Source organism: Anser brachyrhynchus, assembly GCF_964034855.1.
Source record: "Anser brachyrhynchus genome assembly, chromosome: 2".
Lineage (NCBI taxonomy): Eukaryota > Metazoa > Chordata > Aves > Anseriformes > Anatidae > Anser > Anser brachyrhynchus.
Window position 1 is genome coordinate 22,466,543 of NC_137695.1, and position 24,999 is coordinate 22,491,541.

The 24,999-nt window shown below is 39.9% G+C and overlaps 1 protein-coding gene across 7 annotated transcripts in view; it reads left to right on the plus strand.

Annotated features, from left to right (window-relative positions):
* Positions 1-24,999, plus strand: part of RSU1 (Ras suppressor protein 1) — a 100,868-nt gene that overhangs the window by 43,440 nt on the left and 32,429 nt on the right. The gene's annotated exons all lie outside the window — the stretch shown is intronic.

Below are 24,999 nucleotides of genomic sequence, written 5' to 3' on the forward strand. Positions count from 1 at the left end.
AGTGAAAAGGGTCACAGATCGGAGTGTGGTTACAAAAATTGTGTGCCTCAGAAGTATCCTGATCTTTGCCCAGTAATACACAGTTCTCAAGATACATTTTTTCAAAGATATAAGTAGGTTGTAATACCTCTCTTCCAGCAGTATTCTCTTCTGCAGACATGGTGGAGGGAAGCAGCTGTCTCCTTAGACCTATCTCCACAGTCCACTGTGCAGCTGCATCTAGGTTTCTTGATAACGTTTTGTAATTTCTTATGGCCAATTTTATGTTCCTGCTTAAGCAGTGTAAATTAGGGTGCCTCATGCAGGTCTCATATGGACAACACTGGGTATCATGAGGACAGCAAAGTTTCAAGGACTGAAATTTTAAGAATTTGACCCATGCTAAGATTTTTTGGGGGAGCTCTTTGTATCTATCTATAATAAAAAAATGATAATAAATAATGATTTTGTAGCAGTAGAGTAATAAACCGCTCCGTCGACTTTCCTTGTGCACCCAAAATTAAGATAAAAGATTCTGTAATTCATCACTTGCCTCAACTGTTGCTCTTTGTTTTAAATATACCACATTATGTTTGCTGTCTTGTTCTTTGCTGAGGTGTGATGGTGTCTTGTTGCCTAATGGGTTGATTTTGATTTTGACCAGAGGAAATATTTGAAGCCTTTCTAGTTGACAGTGCAAGCAAACTCAGACTTTAGCTATTAATAGGGGGAAAAAATTGCATGGGTCATTCAGAATTCACCTTTGATCTTAGCAGCTTATTCAGTTAAAATGTCATAGTGTAAAACATCAGTGATGAAAAAAATATGTGCAGAGAAGATAAAGGTGTTTTATTCTTGTTTCCAGCATATAACCATATTACATTTAAATCATAAATTTAAAATAGCAGTGTAATTTTGTTAGAATCCCAGTAGCAACTTGTTTTGGTTGTTCATTGTGCTTGTCTCATGTATGCTGTAGAGAGTTTGTAGACTTTCCCAGTGAAAAAGACTGTCCTTTTTATCTCCAGTTTCCTTTAAATATGTGATCTGAGAATTACTTGCATGCCACCTGCTACAGACATCTTTCAATTTGTGGAAAGCCAATTTTAGATCTTAAAACTTGTAAGGAATGGCATAATCTGGTTAACAGGTCTTGTAGTGTTATTGTGCACAAAAGCAAATAAGCTGTGAACATAAAAGAAATGAAAACTCCTTTTGTGTGCTGAAAATTTGATCTTTTCCCTTTAACAACTATACATCTTCAGCTTCATTTTTTCTTCCAGAGATTGTCCAGGTATTGGATCTTTTTTTTCTCATTAAGCAAATCACTAAACTGAAACGTGAATGTAGTAATTTTATCTGTAGATATCTACTTTTAGCACATTAGAACAATTAGATTTCTTTGGATCCTTCAGTGTCCCTCCCCGCCCCCCCCCCCCCCCCCAAAAAAAAAAAAAAACACATTAAAATTAACTTATATTTGATAGACCCAGGCTTAACTTTTAATCTGAGACAAAGCAATATAGTTAACTGGGTGATTGGATAGACTTCTGAGGTTGGGTAACCTCACTTGCAATACTGAGAAAAGGGAACAGTTCATACATACTAGTAGCTTACAATCAGTATTGTCATCTCAGATCAGGAAGTTTACTTTGAGGTACAGGCAGATGTGGACTTTCATAAACTAGGGACTGTGCATCTATATTGTAGATGAATTTTGAGCTCCAGAGATTGTAATTCTCTCGCTATGCCCAATGCTTTTGCTAGCTGATTGGAAATATTGATTTTACTTTGTTTACAAGTATAACATTGTCTATACTGGCTAAGACAGAGAGGGTGTGCTCACCCAATCATGAATGCCAAGTTTCAGGGCCTTAGTGAGTTACATTTCACTAAGTGGTTTACATTAATATGTTTTATTTTGTGTTTTCAATGGCTAGATCATCGTATTTACTCAGTTGCTGTTATCTCAGCCAGAAAGTAGTAACTCACTAAGTATTGGCAATTTGCTCGTTTGCAGTCACGTTACTAAACCTTGAGGTTTCTTCTGATAGCTGGCACAAGCCGTGACAGTGCTACGATCACCATCAGAGTTTTCCATTCAGTTTCTATGAGGCTGCATTTGCGAAGCAACTACCAAATAGATCAAAAAACTCTTCTTTCTCCAGTGAAATACCCTGGCCCTTTCAAGCATATTCAGTGAAAAATGTCACCCCATTTTTAGCCTCAGTTTAGGATATTCCTGCCCTAGTGATTAATTGGTAAGTAGAGATGACACCTATGAGGGATGAATATATCTAAAGAAAATGTCATTGTCTCACATACCTGTACATTTTCACACTCCTGTTTTACATGGTAGTTCAGCTCCAAGTACCAAATGGGAGTAGTACTTGACTTCAGAAGGGTGTCAGTCCGTAGGCCACTCAGATCAGCTGCTCCTACTTGGTAGGCTCTTTCCTTTAATTTCATTACCTTTGATGAGAAATGACGCCAGGTGATTTCTCAACCCCCCATTTTCCAAGGAAGACGTGTGCTGACAAGAAGCTGGGCCATATACTGTGTCAGAAAATCTGTGTGGTGGGGCTCTTAATTCTCAACAGGGAACTCAGCAGCGTATGGCACTTCGCTGGCTTTTGTTGGCTAGAAGACGCCCACTGTACACATCATCCTGTGACAGCATCATTTGGAAACAGGTCAGTTTGCCAAGAATGTAATGATTCTTAGTCTCTGACTGCCACACTGGCTTTTTGAAAGTTAAGGTAGTAAGCTGAATTTTGGCCTTGATCCTGTATATGCTCAGGAGGTGTCATTAAACTCCCCATGTGGCATCATGGTGGGATTGAAAAGCAGCTGAAAGACTTGTTCAGATAGTAAAGGGTAATGGCAACCTCATCTCCTCTGAGAGCTTAACTAAATGTTTTATTTCTTATTCATGTGTGTGTTCAACTTTCAAAGTGACCTTTTTGTTACAAGCATATTTTCAGAGGATCTTCTCTGTTTAGGATACCAACAAAGAGATGATGGATTGTATGATTTAGTGGCTATAATGGACTTAGACAAGTGCAGACAGACATAAATGTTTGAAAGAAACCAGTGAATTAAACTCCTGTCAAGAACTGAAATCCTGTGATGCTCGTCAGGTTTGGTGTAAGATAATTAGTGATTTGATTAAGGTGAGGTAAAGCTCAGATGTGCAATTGGTACCTGGGGGTGGGTTTGGTTGCTGGCATTCACAGATTCAAAGTTAATTCAGAAAACTGCCCTTTGGGTATGTTTCAGGCATTAATCAATCATGTGCTCTTGATCAATCTTCATGTGAAAGTTGCTCTTTGCCTGTTTGTTCTTGTAACAGAAAGGGTAGTGATTTTGCTTTTGTCACAGCAGTCTGTAGCAGTCATCATCACCTGATGGCATAATCTCAGCTGAAACAAAACGATTTGCTAAATGCTGATTACTTAGAATGGCATTCAGACTTTCTGCACTGTTAAGCTGCTGTTGCACCTGACACTCAACTTTTAACACTTTCTTTAATGATTCTCCTCGTTTGACCTCCTTATTTCAGCGAGGCAGAATTATGATAGAGCAGTGACCATTAGTTAAGTTTCTAGAAAGCTGCTTTCCCCAGGAGGCAGTCAGCCTGGAGTCGAGAATCTCAACAAGATGTTCTGCAAAAGGAAGTAGGCTGCGGTTTTCACATTTCCATCAGAAAAGGTGGTAGAGGAGCAAGCCATTTTCAAGCCTGACACACTCTTACCAGTGGAAATAGTTTGATGAATGCTATGCTGAGCATATATCTCTTGGCAACACTGAAGCATAGGTTTCCCTGTGCTAAGCACTGCAAGTGAAAACCTCATTTTAACATCAGTGACAGTCTGGGAGAATCCACCCTTGATTCAGTCCTCTCCCTAGAGACAGTCTCCTCTCCATCTTTCTTCTTTAGGATGAACTATCCTGCTGGAACCCCACCACTGTGTGGCAAATCCCCGCTGCTTCCAGGTCAGCAGGCACAGGTCAGGAAAAAAGGGATTCTTTTTATGGGTTATAGTAATGAGGAGTATTTTTGCATTTATTTTTAACAACTAGAGGAGACTGGTAAGATACTCAAAGGAATGCACTAGAATACAAATACTATTCAGAAATAACTCTTGTAGTCTTTGGTAGTTTGGGGAATAGAAATTTTCTTCCAGTACTTCGCATTCTAGAACAGGCATTGTCGTTGTTCCTACAGAGATTGTTCTTGTGCGTGTGCTCCTAACATGAACCTTTAGGAAGTACTTCTTTCCCCTTCTCGCTTTTACACTGTGGTTATCCTGCACCCTGTGCAAAAAATAAGATGGTTTCATATATCCAGTAGTCCATTGCTGGAGCTCGCTTCCATATTTCAGTGACTTTTTAGCCTGGCGTCTTTATCATTTGGTTACTGACATGGATGTGCCATCTGTGCCAGTGGTGGCTGTGATCTCCTGTGGTTTAGGGGTATTTCAATGACTAGGTAATGATGGTGGGAACAAGGTGACCTTAGTGATTTACCATAGGTGCGGTTCTCTGAGATGCCCCATCTCCTGCACAGATGAGGTCATTGAACATAAAACTTGATTCCAGGGAAGGCAAGAAGCAAGATCTGGAATAGCTAAGAAATAAACAGGAGTTTATAATCCTAATTTAGACATTTCAGTCATGTATCAGTAAAAATTTGCAATTAACCAGTAAAAATCTTTTATCAGTTTGATGTGGAGAAGTACAAAAACATAATTTACATTTGGTTTTGTTTTATCTAAGGCATGGTACTGTATATTTTATATGAAAATACTGATTTGTATTCCACCCAAATGTTGTATTTATTGGCTGTATTTTAAAAATTGATAAATATATTAGTACATTATTTCCAACAGAGACAGTAGATGACTCAGAGTCCTGACATCTTTGGACAACATTTACATGCAAATCTGTAACTCTTCCCCAACGCAAACTGGAACCCATGTTGAAAGATAAACAAAAAAAACAGTATCTGTATATATTTGTGTTTATATATTGCTAAGATGGATATGTAATAAAAATGAAGCTATTGCTGATGTATCTGACAGATATAGATACTACACATATAAATGCTGACCTAACTACTGATATTACCATTCCCTTAGATGTGAACTTTCATATAAAGTTTAGAATATTATGCAGTAATCCATTTACCATGTCAGCAATGATAACCCAGGGTTTAAGTCATTGGTGCTGATGTCTAGAGCTGGGTTAGAAGCAGAATTGGAATGAAGAACTGAGGAAAGCACAAAAGCTGAGGATTTGATGAAACCAAAGGTGGGGAAAGAATCACAGTAGGATACAAGGCTCGAGCAGGGAAACAAGACAAAGTTATGTAAAATCATGCAGCAAGGCAAGATCAGTAGTTGAGTTACAAAGCCCTGGTAATTACAGTAAAATCCAAAATGAGGAACAGGTAGGGATGTCTCAAAGAAATTGGTAAGAAACAGAATTAAGGGCCTAGCCTAGAGGACAGATTGCAGTTTAAGCAAACAAAGATTAAGATGTGCAACTGCAGGCAAATGGCATCCTGAGCAGGAAAAAAGCACAGGTGGGACTGAATGAAATATGTGTGGTGGGAAAAAGGGCTGACCCAGACTGGGATCTACCTTGTTAGGCTCTTAGTCGTGGGAGAGACTGGTTATGGCTCTCTGAAATGAAAGGTGTCCTTTTCTAAACTATGGTATTCAAATCATTAATAATGATGAAGGAAAGAAAATGACGTTCTGTTATGCTTCTGTTCTGTGTTCAGTGGAAGCAGGATGGTGTTTGTGTCTTTTAGGGAAGATGAAATATTTTTCAGTCCACGAGGTAGAAGCCTGATCAGCATTTTGTTGAGAAATGGTTTTGAACCTCCAGGGCTGGGGACGTGCACTCAGGAGGTTAAGGAGAGTTGAGTGAAAGAGCCTGGACTCACCGAAGTTCATTTTTAATTGAATTGTGATGTCAGGAAAATGCCAAAAAGCGGCAGCAGTGCTAGCATCATTCCAACAACAAGGAAGGCAAATAAACTGAACGCACTTACTACAAACTAGTTTAGTCTGACTAAAGTTCTGGGTTAGTGAAGAGGAGACATGGGATTCCAAGACTTAAAGAATATGACCGTAATATGAGTGTAATTAATACAACTAAGGCATTAATGTGATTTTAAAAACTGTCCTAAAGAGAGATTATAAATTTGGTTAGTTGAGGCAAATCTTTAACTGCAGGAGAGTTTTGTGGAGGATTGAGCTTGTAAGGCTGAACGTTATCATTAGAAAATTAGCACTGTATAATATCAATAAAGCAAACGCTAAAAAGAATTAACAACTGTCTGATAGGTTTTGGGAGGTAATTACTAACAAGGGCGCCGCTGGTGAGCTCCACAGAGATCTGACCTAAAACCCTTCAACGTTTTCCCCAGTTATTTAGAAGCAAATACACGCAGTCATTACTGACTAAAATTGTGGACGCCCCAGAAGCTGGTGTGAAGGCAGTGAAAATACGGCTGTCCTGGATTGCTTAAGACACCGTGTCCGCGTGCAGCGTGTCTGAAAGCAGCTCAGAGCAGAGCTGCGCATCTGTGAGTAAGGCACGCAGGATATACCACGCTTTGTGGTTATGGTTATGGGAGGAGATAAAAAGGAGCGAATGCTGCTTTCCAGAAAGCAAGTGGCTCTGAAAAATGTCTGAGACATAATCTAACCGAAGTGCACTGTCAGCTTCAATGCCGTATCCAAAAAGCCTGGGAGAAGCCTCGGTGTAATAAATACAGGAAGGGGAACTCACTTCTTTACACTTCGACTGAGTTCAGGTCTGGTGCTGGTAGTTTTAAAGGGGTGTTAAAATGAGTAGGTGCAGACACACCTCAAGTGATTTGAGAGCACAAGTCAGCATGAGAGGAGAAGGCTAGGTACAGTGTTGGGAAAAGGTGCTAATCAGCTCCTAATAAGGGTAAGCTGCCACAGAAAGTAGCAGGTTTATTTTTCTCTCCTCCTCTGATTGTGTCAGGATGCCTTTTGAAACATACCTTTTGTGTTTTAAATCAGCGTGTTGGTGTATGTTACTGTGTGAACCACCGTGGCTTTAAAGATGTTTTGCCTAGTACATAGAGATAACAGAACTGTAGGGGTTGGAAGGGACCTCCAGAGCTCACCGGGTCCAACCCCCCTGCCAAAGCAGGTTCCTTAGAGCAGCTTGTCCAGGTAGGTGTCTAAATACCGGTCTATTGCCCGATTTTAGACTTTACCATAATTTTAAGGCTTCATATCCAGCGTCGGATGTGCTCCACTGCTGTAGCTGCTGTGCGCGTGGAGAGTCCTGCTCCTCATCCCCAGGGAGTCCCAGGGCTTTTCTCAACCTGCCCTGCAGCCTGGCTGGGCGGTCTTGTTGCCAAGCCAAGGCAGCATGTCCAAAATGTATGCAATTAGGCAACTGGACTGATGTTTTCTGAAGGTGCCTTACCTGATCTCTTCTGTGAGGATGTTGGTGAGAACACAAATTGGTCTTCACGGTAGGTAACAAAAATGATGGAAAGTTTTAAAGAAAATCCTCAAGACCTCAGCAGGGAGAAGAATAAATAGGAAATAGCAGACAACACAATGCTAATTGAGAACTAATGTGGAAAACACATTGGTGGCAGTAAAGGATTTCTGGTAACGTGTAGCTAACAGTAAGTGGTGGTAAGCTGCTTAACCCTTTGTAATCATCGCAGCTCAATTGACTCGCTTTCTTGTTTTCTTCTTCAGTTTGGTTCTTTACAACCAAACAAGAAGAGTTACTGCACACAGTTGCTGGTTTTATTTGAAAGATAAATTTAAAAGTGGCGCTTTTATAATCAAGCAGAACTGTCTGCAATTTCTATTCTCTATGCAGTCATATCTGGTTTATTGCATGCTGGCTTTTATTGAACTCCAGTTTCTTATTTCAGTCTCACATTATTTGAGTTTTTTGTGTGATCTTTAGCATTTTTTTTTACTCTCCTGTTGAAGGCTATTGGTTAGATAGAGAAGTGTCCCTAGCTTTATGATTGCCTTTATCAACTGTTTATCCAACGGAAGGCTTAAGTGGAAATGGTTTTGACTTAGTTTAGTGATGCTTCTCTGATAAAACTTCTTAAAAGCCGTGTTTTTATTTTAGCAGGTATTACTGCCATCCAGTTTATATGCACTTCTACAGCCCTTTATACCTGAGGCACAGGTTTGAAAGCGGCTATGATGAGATTTAACTTGAAATTCTTGTTATTAAAATGAACATTTTCTTGAAAAGTGTAGCCTGAAAATTGGACGTTTCTACCATATATGACACAGGATTTCTCAGTCCAACTCAGTATTATGCTTGGTTGGGGAATTTGGCCCAAAAAAAATTGTTGTGTGAAGTATGCAGGAGCATAAACAGTAAATTGAATTACTTCTGATACTGACCATTTCAATTGCTCCAGCTTCATCTAAGCAATAATAATAAATGCAAGAATATTAGCCTTCACAGTTTTGCCAGATGTTTTAAGAAGCTGATTCCAATGCTAGATGTAAAGATCAGCGTTTGTTATACTGAATGAGGAACAGAGATTCCCTGAATCCTTTTTATTATCCACATAGTTCACTTACGAATTTATTATCAGATTGGTTTTTCAATCCTATCATATGTCTTGTAATAAACTATTACGTTAAACATATATTTGGGAGTTACTCAGGGAAGGCCACAGAGCCTAGGGCTCTTCAAAGACATCAGGTGCATTGCAAGATCCTGCTATGTGCAAGGGCTTCAAGAAGTACTGCAGGGAGATACTGCAGGTTTGGAAGAATGTGATTTAGGCATGGCTGCGCATGCCAGTTTTGGCTCCCAAAATACAAGTGAGTTTTAATTACCGAAGCTGAAATTGATTGTAGACAGTTTCTGGTCACCTTTCAACTGGTTATAATTTCCAAGTTAAGTTCTGAATGTTGATTATTGCATTTGATATTCTGTCTGCTGTTCATTTCCTGGCTGTCCCAACATTAGATTTACTCCAATGTTGACTTTAAAAAAAAGGCAAGGTATGCAAGGATTGACAGGGATGATCCTGAATATAAATTATATCAAGCAAATTGATGCAAGATAAAATTACCAAATCAACCTTTTTTATTCTATATTTTATGGAATATCTAATGTATGTTTGGCAGTAACTTACTCTTGTACATGAATTTCTGACAGTTTTGATTCTTTTGGCTTATTAATCAATGGAGTCAGCACCAGAGCAATTTTTATGAGACTCACTAGTCATCAAAAATTTATGACCAGATAAATCAAAGAAACAACTAGCATCTTAATAGGGTGAACAAAGTAGTATGTAAAAGATCATTCAAGACTCCATGTTTTTGACATTTGTGTATTGCATTTACTGTTCAGGTCAAAGGGAGTATTTATACTTCCATTAAAATAATCATCACAGTGACAAAATTGCTTCCCTTTGTGCTAGACCTTTCTTCCTTTAATTTTTCATGTCTAGATACGTATATTTCATGTTTGCTCCATTCCGATGAAGTATGAGACTTTTTCATAAAATGTAATATAGAACTGTAATTAAACTCTAAAGCTTCTAGAGTTAGTTGCAATTGAAAGTCTGCTCTTCAGCAGTAGGATAGGATGGAAGATGGTTGAGAGCAGTATCGACTTGTCCTGTGTATGTTTTGCTCTTGGATCCAGTCGTATAAGGAGTTGGGTTTGTTCCAACTCAACCTGTAGTGCTGTGTTTGATACTGTCCTTTTTCTGCTTTCTGCAAATACTACACATTTTTTGCTTGGTATTTTGAGAGGTAAGAATTTCCCAGTTGTGCTTGGTGTGGATGTTACTGGTGCCAAGTGACACCGGAGTTGAAAACTTCCCAAATCCACCTTTTTATTTAATGGCAAATGCTCATTTTACCAAACCACTCTTGCAAAGTTTAAATTTACATGACTCTTGTTCCCTCGCCAGTCCGTGCCTCTGCGTGAGCAATGGGTGTCCCCAGCCCGGCTGGCCTGCTGGACAACGAAGGGTCTGAGCCCCCAGGATGTGGTGGAACCAGCTGGTGACACCACAGGGCGTAGGTGGCTGCCCCCCCCTTCCCCATGCCACCGCTGTGGCTCCCCGGTGTGAACGTGTTGGTGGAAAAATCTGCCTGTAAGCTGGTAGTCTGGCCTTCAGAGGAGGGCAAATATTCTGGAGAATGATGAAAATAGAAAATGGAACTGTTCAATGGGGGCCTGACTTCATCTCAGAAGGACTCAGTAGTCACCAGAGGTTGTCCCTGTAGTCAAGAGGGCACCTTGACAGTCAAAACGGTTCATCAACATACTGAATCATGGTCTGGAGGCCCAGAGAGGACCCTTGGCCACCACTCCACAGACAGTAGGCTGCTGAAGTAGAGGAGTGATGCCAGCCTGGAGTATCCATCCCTATCTGTGAGCTCCTACTGGTGTGCTCAGGCCAGTGCTGGTTCTCATGTAACCATCTCGCAATGAGCTTTGGGGAGCCAAAATGGCTGGAAATGAATCACTTTTTTTGGGGGGGGGTGGGGCAAGAATAGTTTTAGTCTGAATCACCTCCTTGAACTGTCTTAGCACCTGAGTGTCTGCGCTGGTGGGAAGAGGTAGCCCCAGCTGGGGTAACTCAGAGTTGAAGGAGGAGAACCTGGCTCTGTGTGTGCATTTTTCACTTTATGCACCAAATGAAGCAAACCTCCTGAGAAGAGCATGAGTAGTGTTAAGAACCGCGTTGGCAAACTAGTGGGAAGTCTGGGTTTGTCTGTGTGCTGCAAATACGGGAGGGAAAAGCCCTGACACTGGGTGCGTTTCGCATGAATCTACTGATGTTGAAAATAGGCAGGTCTCATTAGTAGAGTTCTTGCAGCTAGCTTTCAACATATTTTTGACTAAATTAAAAAAATAACCGAAGGGAGATTGAATTTATTCTGTGTTAATAACCAGAGAGAATGTTTGTGTAGGGCTACTGAGCAATTCAGAACTATGAGTAATGCACAAAAGAAATCTCGTTGTTCCCTCTTCCACCCAGTGTGTGCTTTTACAGGAGATTTAACTTCAGATTTGTCTTTTTCTGTGTTTGTAGTCCAAAGTATAACTGAAAATAGGACTGCCTATGGAATGAATGGCTTACAGAGACACTCTTGTCTTGTAACTCTTAAAGTTTATTTCACAACCTGATTCCAATTCAAGTGACTTATGGCTGGAAATGATTGCCGTGGGTTGCTTGCTTCGCAGTTTATGTAAATAGTAATAGAATGTTGTCTGTATTGTCTACAAATTTCTCCACTAAGCCCTTTTGGATTTTTTTTATTAGCAATATCGACATCCTTTATTTGTTGTGAGGCTTCAATTATTTTGTTTCAGTTCCCAAAGTAAAAGTACAAATTGATTTCTCAAGTCAGGTGAAATTCTTGGAAATTCAGTCTGGCATTTCTGCCACATCACAGTTCAGATTTTGATTAATGTGTTTATTCTTTGATTCTGTTTTGAGACTACTCTGTAGACACACGCCAAAGTTAGAAGTTTTGATTTCTTCTGGAAAAGTTGTTTTATGCTGCCTTCCTCTTAAATACAGTCCTGTTCATATGATGACATACTCCAGCCTAGGTTGTTCTAGAGATACAGCAGTACCTATGACCAAAACCTGGCTGATAAGTGTCCCAGTTCCGAGTGATTTTTATCTTTGGAGGTGGCAAACAAGTGCCTGACACTTGCAGTAATCTGCACGTTGCATTTTGTTTATGGAGGAAAATTTGCATCTAAAGGGTCTTATGGGCCAAGCTGAAACCCACAGATGCATTTTATTAGACTGGTTGATATAATAACCTGAGCACTCAAAAATACCTGACATTTGAGTTTTCAAAGATAAACATCTTCCTTTCACATGCCAGCGTATGGACTCTCTTTGGATTATGGCAGTACTGATTCTTGCTCCTTATTCTGGCAGTGTCAGTTTGTAAGTATAGCATTACATGATTTTTTTTTCCCCACGTAATCTTTACTTGTGGACAAATAAATGCTTCATACTGTATGGTGTCATGAATGATAATTAAAATTTAATATTTCCTCTACTTGGCAACTCTTGTATCCACTAATTTAGAAAATTATTCATAAAGTTTCTTTCATTGTTTAATTATGTGTAATGTTTAGTTTTAATCCTCTGAAACTGTTTACTAGAGCCAGGTTTATATATATTCACAAAGTAAGTAGTGTGAGTTGCTTTCATTATTTCTCCACTGAAAAACATTTCAAGACTGATATGCAAGAAAATGAGACCGTCCTAACAAAAGTGAAGGTTAGTCATTTCTCTTTCCATGTAAAGGATTAATTTGGGGCACTAGATAATACTAGGACGTATTTCACAAGAAATCTTCCGTTCTACAAACACATTTCACAGGCAGTGGAGTTTGGAATCAGAAAGGCCACTTTCACTCAAGTGTTAGTGCATTGGAGGTGTGTTTGGATGGGGATATACGCGTGAACACTAATGCCTATACGTATCAGAGAGGTAAGGAGTCTTGAGTCAGATAAGCCAGAACACCCCCTATGATTCTCCTAGAAAGAGAATTGGACTTCTAACAACTTGTGAGTTTATATATTGGTGTTGTATGTGTCTGTGCACACACAACTATTCATAAATATTTGCCCACATTCCTGTATGTATTAAGTTTAGAGAGGAAATAATGTATGTGTTGTTCAGTAGATGCATCCATTATCTCAGTTCCATTTTAGCCTCTTCTAGGAAGAAAGATTTAGAAAACAACAGGCATTGCATTGTAGGCATGTAGAATTTTGTTGGTATAAAAAAAAAAAGGTGTTAAAGTAAATCTGTAAAAAATAATATCCATAGTTAAAATAGTGAGATGATCAAAATGAATCATGGAAAGAACTGATGAAAAATGCAGATATTGCAGAATCCAACTTATTATATTCATGGGGATCATAATTAATTATTTAATTCTAGATATACACATTATAGCCTAAAAATGTATTGCAGGTTTACAACTGACTAGCTATTTTATGTGGCAGAATGTAGTCTTTGCATATTTATTAAAATTATTCATAACTGGTTGCTGCCTAGATGAGCTGCTCCATTCTTATGTCCTGCTTCAATACATTATCTTAACCATTTTATCATGGCATTATAATGGAAATTTGTCTAAATTTTAGAATGATCCATGGGGCATTTTCCAAAACCCCTATCAGCATCTCTTAAAAACACGTATTTATGGTTTCCATTTAAGCATACTTTCAAAGTGTTTAGTAGCAATACATATTTTCTGCGTGTAATTGTTCCATTTAAAAAGGAAAAAAAAAGTTTATGTAGAGGAAAAAGACAAAAAGACATATACTTTTTTAAAAAGCATATGCACTGAATTAAAGTTTTTGTGCTTATCATTTTTACAACTTAAAGCTATAAATTGCTTCTTCTAAAGATTTCATAGGATGGCAAAACATATTATTTCTGCAATTCCATAAGCGTCCACATAAATGTCCTAGCAAAGTTATAAAATCAATAATTTAAATAGTGGGGTGTGGTACCTCACAGCTGTTTCTCCTTAATTTTTCAGGGTAACAAGACTTCTACTGAAAAAAAGTTGCAGAAGGGGAAGGCTTTCCACCAGCATGACGTGTGGTTATTGTAATTATAAGATAGTCGGTTATCTGATGGCTGTTCTGTAAATCTCCTGGTTAGTTTATGTACATAGGTACATCTTCATTTATAGTGGAATTCAAAACAAAAAAGTCTGCCTGTACCAATATCCAGGAGAAAAAAAAAACAACACAATACATCTTGTATATCTTTTTTTACCATACATACATATTTTTTTTAAAGTAATTTGGCGGCGCAGCATAAGGAAAAGATTTGTTTTATGAAGGAAAAAAAACCAAACAAACAAAACTTTGGACATTTCCACATTAGGAAAGAACAGTTACATGTTGGTTGGGGCTCATGTAAAATTGAAGGAGGCCGATACTGGAGCGGGAATGTTTTGCTTTATGGTGAATACCGTTGAAATGGGCAGTGGTGCCATTTGCATGGTAATGCAGCATCATTAGAGGGTAATGAAATTTTATGCAAACCGTTGGATGGACACTTTCCACTTGATTAAATACATCTTGGTAGGGAATAAAGGAACAGTCCCTTTTTATACATCGTTATTTCACATCTTACTGGAGTACATGCGGATTCCCATTTATAATGGAACAGAAAACAGTTTAAGAGAGAAACACGTGCTAGTTCCAAGGCTAACCCTGACAAATCTGTAGAAACGCTCCTTGTGACTGCTGCTCCGTGGTCCCGATTTGCCCATGAAATCCTTGGGTGCAGCGAGTGCTATACGCAAGGCAGTGCTAGCTGGGCATTTCCTGCTCCCGAAGAAGCGCAGTATCAGTTTTGTGAAGGATTTTGCAAAGAAAAATGCTTGCACTCCACGTGGTGCAGGAAATCCTATTGCAAGATTAAGACCTTCTACATAGGCCTAATACTGCAAATAAAAGGGTAAAAACAAGAAACAAGGAAGAAGGGAGAACATGCAAATGTATGTGTTTTGCCTTAACTGTCTGGGGAGGTTTCTTGCTGGATCTGCTGGCCAAGTCTAAATATCCCTAAGGAGAAAACTAAGGAATTATTTTTAGACAGCCTATCTACCTACCCTCTGTCTGAGCTTTACCCTTCCATAAACTGAGTAAAATATCTCTCCATAGTGATTATTGTCCACTTAATTCTTCTGCTTAAATGTTTGTGATCATTGTGCCAGGTTTTGGGAACCGTCTTCCCTGTATTTTCAACATAAAGGGAGTGTTTATTTCTCTGTGGAAAGTGTGATACTGTGGTTCAGGTCAGTTAGGAGAGTGGTGCAAGCACGTCCTACTGAACTTCATGTTTTCTAGGGCAAAAAAACTACTCAACAAATTACCCATGTGCTTCTTGTGAGCCTAGGAGTACTGTATTGTAGTGGTCTGTAGGTCCATGTGCACTTCTCTGAAATTGTGTGATAATAGAAATAAATTCCCTGATGGTGTTTATTAGAAGTTATGCAAGAGCAAATGGGCTAGAGAATTACCTGAGGTCACTGGATTGCAAAACCTTAGAGCCCAGTAACAGCTAATGTCAAAATGTGCTGATTTGGGAGCGGATCATCCAGCAAGGTAACTGGGCAGGACGCAGAGGAGCGCCTCAAAGCCTGTGTCAAAACGAATTTGCACTACAAATAGCAAAGGGGTTTTCTCTTCATGCAGTCCAATGAACCTCGCTCATCTGTGCAAGCAGAGCAGGTAAAAGATGCACTATGGGCTTTCTGGGAGATCTGTAATTGAAAGGAGGTTTTCTTTGGGAATCCAGCACAAGAAGAGGTAGGTTGGCTGGAAGCTACTGAGAGGCGAATATGGGTTTGGCTGAGAGTGAGCCCAGCCCGTGGCATTAATTGCTTTGTGAAGTCTCCGCAGCAGTGACACTTCCTAGTGCCCGTGGGGTTGTGGTGGGCTCGAGGCTTACTGTCAGTACAATTGTTTGGGGGATGAAAGATGGATCCTTTGGAAAATTTAACCTTTCTTTTCTCCTTTGGAGAGCGCGCTGCCTTTTTCCCTCCCAGAACAACATGACATCAATTTTACCAGGAGAGCCTGAAAAACACTTTCAGCCTGTGCTTTTTTATTTTTTATTTTTTTTTAACTAACATAATAAGCAATTTGGGCCAATAACTAACTTTGGTCAGTCCTTCTGTAAACAGCAGCCAATGAGCTCCTGTAATCAATTTTATTATAACCTTTGCTGTCCTGTTAACCTGCTCCATCGAGGGGAAGTGCTTAATGCTATTGCCATTACAATCTCAGGAACTTTGAGGCAGTAAAGAATAACACTAGTTCAAACTTTAGGCCTTGTTCCTGAAGTCTAATTTAATGTAATTGTTATATATGGCATTACAGAGTGGTAAACAGCTTTTTGTGCCTGCTGGGGCTTTTGTTGCTGTTGGTTTGTTGGGTGGTTGGTTTTCGTGTTTGTTTGGTTTTTTTTTTCTTCCACCTAATGATGCCAACAAAAGTGACCTGGCGGTTTTCCTTTAATTAAAATGAGCCTATGTGAATTAGTGTGTGAAAATCACGGGGTACAGCACTAATTGGAGTTTAGGCAACCGCTTCCCTAACCTCTCACAGTGAAACTTCTAAACAAAACGTTTCAGTTTTCTTTTTAGTAGCCTGAAAGGTTTTCATAGCTAGATATAATAACGATTCTTGACCTTTTAGGACAAATACAGCTCTTTTTTTTCCTGAATAAAACCTTTACAGCATCATTCATTTGTGGCTGGTCTTACCTGTGGTTTTGACTGCTTCTGCTCCTAGTTTCGGCAACAAATATCCTGAGGACCCGAGAAAAGACTTTCTGTGTTAAACCCATGACCCATCGAGCCCAGCAGCCTCCCTGCAAGAGCTGGTAGGAGATAGTGTTCAGGGAGAAGATGCCAGACTCCCAGCACCCAGAGCTGTTGTATTAGGGGTGCTAGAGTCACATCCTTGCTGTTCCTTTTATCATCTGTTTGTGGACCCGTTGTCCGTGAATTCATCTCATTCTTCTTTGCAATTTCTGAGGCCGTGTGCCATCGTGGTCTCCTGCACCAGCAAGTTCTGGATGTTCACAATCTGTGGTGTAAAGTACTGCCTTTTTTCTGTTTGAACTGATCTTCCTGACTCCTTGTGGGCCAAACAATGTGGAAATGGGGTTGGTTATACGTTAATATTGCATTGTTCTGCTAATACACAGAGGCAGTGGCAAAGAGTTGTCATAGCTGAATCAAGCATTCCTTTTCAGATGAGGCACCATAAGGCAGAAATGAACAGCGGCGGGAGCTGAGCACCACTATTTCTTGTGAAAGTTAGCCACTTTATATCAGGTAGCTCAGTGCATCTTACCCCTGGATGTGCTAAACCACAACTTGAGGAGTACGGGTGTGGGGAGGGGGTTTGTAAGGTGGCAGGAAGCGTAGGGGAGAAGGGTTTGTACAGGAAAGGGAGTGATGAATTATATGGAGCAAGCTCAGGATCTTGTGGTGTGCTGGCAGCTGTGCAGTGTATGGAAGGGGACAGTGAGTGAGGATGGTGTGGCCTTGTTGAGCTGCCCCGGGGATGTACGGGGAGGGGGTGATGTCTGCAGTATTACAGTCAGGCAAACCTGAACGCCAGGAGTGCACTAAAAGGATTTACTCAAGTATGATGAACACTTGTTTCGCTGAAAAAAAAAAAATCCGGATCAAGAGTAAAGTAACTGATAACACTGACAGTTTTCTAATCTCTCTAGGCTATGATTATGTACATTCTGGAAGCTCGGAAGTCAGATGTTTGTCTAGGATGCATAGAGGTAGCGAAGAATTCTGACAGCGTTAATGGCTTTTCAGTGCAGAATTCTAGGTGTCCTAATTGAACCAGAAGTGCTGAAGGTTGCCATTTTGGAGGAAAGCACTCCTGCATAGATTTTGAACACCGATTATCAATCTACACTGCAGTAGACTAGATCAAAATCAATATTTCTGCCTGGAATTCACACAGCCTCTTTGAGAGACGAGATTAATATGGTTACTGTTCAACTCCATGTTCTCAATCAGCTAAGTATGTGCACTTGTCATTCATATTTTGTTTTTAGCTTGTTATTCTGACAGAAAAGTCTCTGAGGAACGAAAGGAGAGCCAGTTTGAAGAGTAAGTGATGTAACATTTACATATTTTCACACTGTTAGGGAAGCCGGCTGTTAGACTTTGAACATTATTTATTCATTTGATGCTGCTATTTGTTACAGACCCCTGAAATACGTTACTGACAGTAACTAAACCATCCATCTCGCCTTAGGATTTCTACTGATTGCTAATTTTGTTGACTAGGTGGTGCAAGAAGTTTAAAATACGTTAAAGCTAAAAAGACAGGATTCTGTTAGAGTTTTTTTTCCTAATACTGTGTTTTCATAGCGAGGTGCAAGAGAGGTTTGCGTTTTGTTCTGTGTGGTTTTTTTTTTTAATGTTGGCACATGAACTGAAAAAAACATCATGTTGTAGGCCTTGCAAATCATGCAGATCACCTCAGTTTGTGCTGGTGTGTTCTAAAATCATGCAAATGAGCTTGCTATCATGGTTGTTCACCCAGCGGGCGGTAATACAACCATCACATTCAAAGGGGCTGAACCAACCAACTCTAAAAGCAATTACTGGCAACACTGATTTTTCTATTAATTGGCTGAACCCTTTGGAACATGACATTTCTAAGGACAGCATCTGAAATGCATTATTGCTTTTATTGCTGTTATGATTATTAGAATTTGGATGCTACCAAAATATCCTGGATGACGCTCAAATATGACAGTTCCTCATCTTGAGAACGGAGGAGTCTGAAAGACGAAGCAATGTCAAAGGGAATAAACATTGCCCAAGTGCTTTATAATTTCATGATTACTTTTTGATAAACCCATTGAAAATAGTGAAGTATAAGGGGGTAATTGCTTTCCATAGAGTGTCAGGAGAGGTTTTTCCGTACATGGCTCAGTGGAAGAACATCAGGAGTTCACTATGTGGGAAGTGGGTAAATAGGACTATGAAGCCAACATCATCGGTAAGGCAGATGAAACGGCATTGGCAGGAAAGGAAGGGTGCTCCTTGTGTGTCAGGTTGGACTTGGGCAACTGAAGAGACTAACACAAACTTGAGCACAATGCAGTGAAGAAAGGGTGCTGCTTTTGGTAGCTTCTGGTACGGACCGGAGAGGTGTGACGTAATCAGAGGTGAATTATGCCTTTTGCTGTCTGGATAGCGGGGAATGGCTTGGTCTAGGATTGTTGTGGACTAAACAACATCAGGATTCAAAACCTATTTGCTCCAAAATTAATCTGTTTTCTCGTGGAAGGATTTATTATTTTCAGGGCTTTGCAATAAAACTTAATTTGCCCAAGACTTTATTCACGTTAACCAACCTATGTTTATTTCATTAAAGCTTTCAACCCCTTAGAGCTCTGTCTCCTTCTGTCGTTACCATGCTTATTGCACTGGGCACCCCATCAGAGGTGTTACATGATTTAGTTAATAGCTATATATTCGCTTATAGATGCCTACACCCATAGGGCATTAGTATTAGCACTTTACTAGATCAGAGAATGTGTATCCACATTTGGAAAAGGACTCTTCAGAATGAACATGAATTCTTGAGGATGTTTTCAAGTCTTCAGCCTATTCTTGACCTGAATCCGAATAAAGAAAAGTTAAAGCATTGGCTGTTTTTCCTAGAGCAGCTAGTGTTGCTGTGAGCAAGATCAGAGCTTTTGGTAGGAGACCTCTGAAGCAGAGTTTTCCTGAAAGTCTTCTTCAGCCCCACTTCACACTGCTGCAGGTCAGATCCTCTTTCCTCCTCTGCTGCTTGTTTGGCAGAAGTTCTCCCTACTGCACAAAAGGTTAAAGCACATCTCCTCCCGCTGCTCGGTCCTGAGGTTGTGATATGAGCAGTAGCTAGCCGGGACTGAAGGAAAAAGAGAATGAACAATTACGTGGTATGAGTAACAGGGACGAGCTACATCAGTATTTATATCAGGCGCTGTTTGTTTTTTTTCTCCAAATTCTACTTACTGTACTACTTGTCAACTGACATAGTCAGTCATAGTTCGGATAAGGAAGTATTCCTCTGACAAATTTTAAACTTGTGTATGTCACAAGAGTAGACAGGTACTTTTTTCTGTAGGCATGACAGCGTGGTAGTGATTGAGAGGGAGTTGAAGAGAAGGTAAGAGTGCAGGAGGCTCAGTTGCAATTAAAAAAAATCCACCATTGATGATTTTGATAAATAAAATAACAATGTGAGTCCAATATTTTTTTGTGTTATTCTCTTGAAAGACCAGATTTTTTTCTCTTCCTCTTCTTCACAGAGTTGCAATATGCTTGCAAACAGGTCAACTTTTTTTCTCCAAGATAATCCCTCCCAACTTTGTCTATCTTTCCTCATAAGTGAACTTCTCTAGCCATTCATTTTGTCTGTTGTTCTCCTCTGGACTTTCACTGACTGGTTCACATTTTCCTTGCAGCTGGACACTGCCTGGAAATAGGGCTGACAGAACTGAGTGCAGTAGGCGCGCTCCTTCTCCCATGTCACATACAGCATTTCCTCAGCCATGTGGTGGCAACCACTCACTTTTAGTTTCTGTCCCTCTGTAGTTCCAGAGCTCACGCTGCAGACCCAGAGCAGCAATTCCCAAGCAGGTATTCCTGCAGCTAGTACTTCACATTCAGCTCTGCTGAACTAGGGGCTGTTCTTTTCAGGACACAGTAATGGCAGTGGTATTTCTACTGTAAATGTTATTTTATTTCCCAAAATCATCAATGGTAGGGGTTTTTTTTTTATTATTTATTGTAACTGAGCCTCCTGCACTCTTACCTTCTCTTTGATATTTCCCTGCTGTCACTCAGTAAATCACCTTTCCTTGGGCCAGCACTCTGTTAGCAGGGAGATGCAACACCTACAGCTCCTTCAGGCAGAGGATGCTGCCCACCCAGAGGTCTGCCACAGATCCTCTGTGAGGTGAGCTCAGGCACGTTCGGGCTGCCTCAGCCTTCGTGCATGCACACGGGTTGGGCAATGCGTGGTCTTTAAGGTCCCTCCCAACCCAAACCATTCTATGAGTCTCTGAAGATCCATAAACCTGATGATTTTGGGGCGCACAAAGCGAAAACAAGTGTGTTACACTACTTAGTAGAATTATATAAAGAACTATCTAAGTGTTTTGTTGCCACATTGCCTCTATTTACACCTCTTAGATTTTGGTTTATGAGCAGCAAAAGCAAACTGTCACTATTTGCTGTAAATTGAAGCTTTTAATAACTGTGTCTGTTCTACAACATTTGTCAGCTTTGAATATTCTGTCAGTAGAAAATAAAAATAGCAGGAAATCTCAGCAACAGTGACACTGAAAATTTATCTGCTTATGCTCTAAAAGGTGTAAAATACAGGCTTCAGGAATAAACATTTGTAGTTTTCCTTTCACAAAAGTAAATTTGCATTTACTGTGGCTAACAGTAAACTGTATGTAGGTCCCTGCCAAAATAAATGATAAATTATTTTTATGTAATGGAGTTATCTAAACAAAGTACTACTACACCTTAAATGGTAAAAGATGGCCAAATAGGTATTGTTTGGCAGACTTCAGCATGAAGTGCACTGTTGAATGTGAAGATGAAATAGTAGAAATGCTTTGAAGAGTGGTTCTGCTCAGGAAGAGAAATGTTTTAGCATCTTGTAAAACTGGCTATCAGCTGTTGTGCATGGTTGCTTTAAAGTTGTTGTTTTATTTTAAAAAATATTTAATGTGGAAATATTATATGTTGAAAATAATAAAAAGAAAAAGGGGTTAGATATGCTATCTATAGTACGTATAGGAAAAATGTGCATATTTTGTTGCTCTTTTTTTCAGCCTCACTGAGGGAGATGCTCTTTTGATACTTGTATGGAGTTATTTTTAATGTCATGTTTGCTTTATTGCTCAATAGCATTTTTCTTTCATTAAGTAAAAAAAAAAAAAAGGCCATTTATCAACTTTTTTTTTTTTTTAGTTAGTGAAACATGTTTGAAGTAATGGTACAAACTCAGAAATGTGTTTTATTTAGCGGTGAATCTCTTGTTACAGAACAGGAATATTTTTCAGCGTCACTGGCAGGAGTTCTGCTTAGCTGTAACCGAGGCGTTCTGCTTGCGGTGGGACTGGATCAGTTCTAGGATTTGAAGTTCAGATAACCAACATAGACCAAAATCAACATGCTCTTATGATGAAATATGCATCAGCCTAAAACACTGTTTCCCATCTGATACAGTTTCCCTTTCAGACTCACTTTTCTCTCATTTTCTTTGTAAAATTTCTAACAAGTTCTGATTTGATTCTTAGCAGGTATTCAGGAAAACGCCTATTTCCTCTGGTCTTTCCTTTCAGTAGAGGGATGGCGAACGTTTTAATTGTGGTCCTTTTTTTGTGGCAGTCAGAAAGCAAGTAGGTATCATTCTCCTTAGAAATAAAATCAGCACATTCACAATCCTCCTTTGAAATTTTGAGGCTCGTTTTGCCAAAGGATGAAACAGATTAGAAAGAGAAAAATGCTTTCCATGTTAGGAGAGGGTTTACAAAAATTTTCTCCGGTCAGAAAAAACTGTTACAAGATTGAATTCCTGTCCTCTGCAGATGTAATTCTTGTGTGTCAGAGCCTTCAGTCTGCTGTCAGTGTCTTTCAAGAGTAATACAGGTATGTAAAGGGAGGGGGGAGACTTATGTAGAGAGTGATAAAATTATTCCTGTGGGAAATACTTTTTGTTTGTTTATTTCGAAGCAAAGGTTTATGTCTGTCCCGGAGGGAAGGGGCAGCACGACCTAGAACAACCCAGCATGGAGCCTGTGACACAGGAGGATTTTTTTAATTTAGAAAAATTAAAAAAAAAAGGGGGGGGAAGAATTTGTAATTCATTCTTTATTCTGTTGGGTTTCATTGGGTAGAAATATTCTGGATCAACAGTCATGTTCACAATAACTTTTTTTTTGCCATGGAATTTGTTGTGCCAATTGAAGCCCATAAAAAAAAACACCTAATAATCCGTAAATTTCGAAATATTTAGAAGGTTAAGATAATCTATATGGATATATCTAAATGTGATTTGTGTATTACAAGTCTGTAAAGCTATAACAAAATCTCTTCAGACTGGAATGACATGGAAAACAAACAGTGAAAAATGGGTACATTGGGTGACCCAAAAACCATCAGTTTTGGATCAGTTTTATAGCAAGAACAGTTTCAGATTCAGAGCTTGCAGGTTTTGAGTGGCCTTACTTAGGAATGAAGGGTTCTTAAATTAGCTAAGATAATGAATGCTAGAAAACTGTTTTCAGTAGAGAAATATAAGGCAAGAAATGCAAATGTGTAGAAATGGACTTGAACTTTTTCCTTCCTGGTAAGGAAATGATCAAACATTTCAGTCATTTCCTTGGATATGTTAGGATGCAGATGAAAAAGGGAACTTAAATCAGTATTTCTGATAATTCTTGGATTATGAGAAATAATCTGGGGCAGATTTAAAACTGAAGAAAAGAAGGAGATGTGTGTGTTTGTTCCTTTTTTACACATCATTCAGTTGTGTTGCGACTGATAGTGTAAAGCTGTTCCAGAAAGAGAGAAACTGGTGGAAGATAGGTCCATGAAGGACTGGACTGCTAAATGAAATACCTTAAATGTGACCTGAGTTCAGGAATTGTCTAAAACTGATTGCTGGAAGAAAAGAGCCTGTGCCACAGGAGTGAGTGGTTGTGCTGGGTCAAAAAGGCTCATCTGGCCCTGGAGTCCATGGCTCACAGCGTTTCTTCAGGGATGCACAAAAGAACTTGAACACTTAGCTGGTTAAGGATCTTTTCTACTGCTTAATTCCCATGGCAGCAGTATGGACGTGCGCAGAGCAGCAAGCTAGAGAAAGTGCTCTATGTGAAACTGAATTTCTTGTCCAGGTGAGTGTCCCAGCCTCGTTCTGCTGCTGTCTCAAGGCAAAACTGTTCCTCTTCATATCTCCTACACTGTTACTCCCACAGAAAAGACACTGGAGTGCATGGGCTGCCCAGGAACAGACAGGTTGATATGGGTAATGGTGGGATGTTGTGCTACTTACCTACAGAGCTGCTTGCACGCAGCCTTTGCAATGACAGAGAGATCTGCTGTGTATCTAGGAGCAGAGGTCAGTAACACAACTCGCCGTCTCCTGAGCTGGTGAGTGGGTCTGCCTACTCCATTACCTCCCAGGCATCATTTTTGCCCTTGGAAAGGAGCTGTGCTTCCATTTCCTGCAGGTGCCTTGCATGAGGCCAGAGTGCTCGTGTTCTGGGTAAAGGCGCGGTGTTCAGGCACTGGGAGCTGGATCCACTTCAGGTTCTACAGGCAGAAAGAAAAACTGGGTTTATTCATCGGTGGTTCCTCTGTGAACGATAGATCCTGCAGGTAGAGACAAAAACAGAGCCCAGTTTTTCTCTGAGATGGGGCATCTTCTGGTACCTCTGAAGTTCCTGCTGATTTGGGATGTGTACATGCAATGTGACATGCCACTTGTGTAAGGTTGCTGACCCATGGTCTACATAAAGAGCTCTGTAACCACTGCATTGCCTGAGAGGTATGATTAATTCAGGGCCAGTTCAACTTTGGGGGCTGGAAGCTATTTTTAAGACCTCAGCTGGCTCAAGTTTGCTTCCATGCCCTGAGTCGAGTAAGGTTCAGGGCAGGGGTGAGACGCGCCATCACGTGAACCTCCAGTATGCCAGCTGCTCCATGAGACTGCAGAAACACACCCTCACATCCTGAGGGTTTTTAGCCCCAGCAAAAGCCATCTTCCATTTTCTACGTGGCTGGTGAACACACGCAGGCAGTTCACGAGGGAGCAGCTAGTGAGCTGTACATTCACAGCCCACTTTACCTGTGGTGATGTTCATTGAATCCTGTTCTTACTGCACCTTGGATAACGTAGGGGACCATCATCCATCCCATTTTTGCGTATGTTCAGTATGCTTAGGTCTTTTTAGGCAAGTTTGGAAACACCTAGAACTTCAGAAATATTTTTCCTGTATCCATGAACCCTCTCTCCTCCATTTTGACAGAGTTATAGAAGCTTCAAAGCAACCGTATAAAGGTATGAAATAGTTTTCTTTTAACAACACATAGTGGCCCCAGTTCTTATTTATGTTTCCCAGACTTGTATCTCCAACACAGTATTTTTAAAAGTCAGATAAAGTGCTTTTATCTACTGGTTATATTTTTTGACGCTATAGGAGATATGTTTAGTTTTTATGTTTGAAACTGCCAGGCTATTTTAGAACCTGCTGAAAAACATTGTCTGAGCAGAGGAGTAATCATAAAGCAAGGCTTTGGGAAATCACAGGTTTTCAGGCAGAGTTTCTAGTAAATATATTAGACCTGTAGTTAGATTTAAAGACAGTGTTTTTAAGGAGGACATGTTATTGCAGAA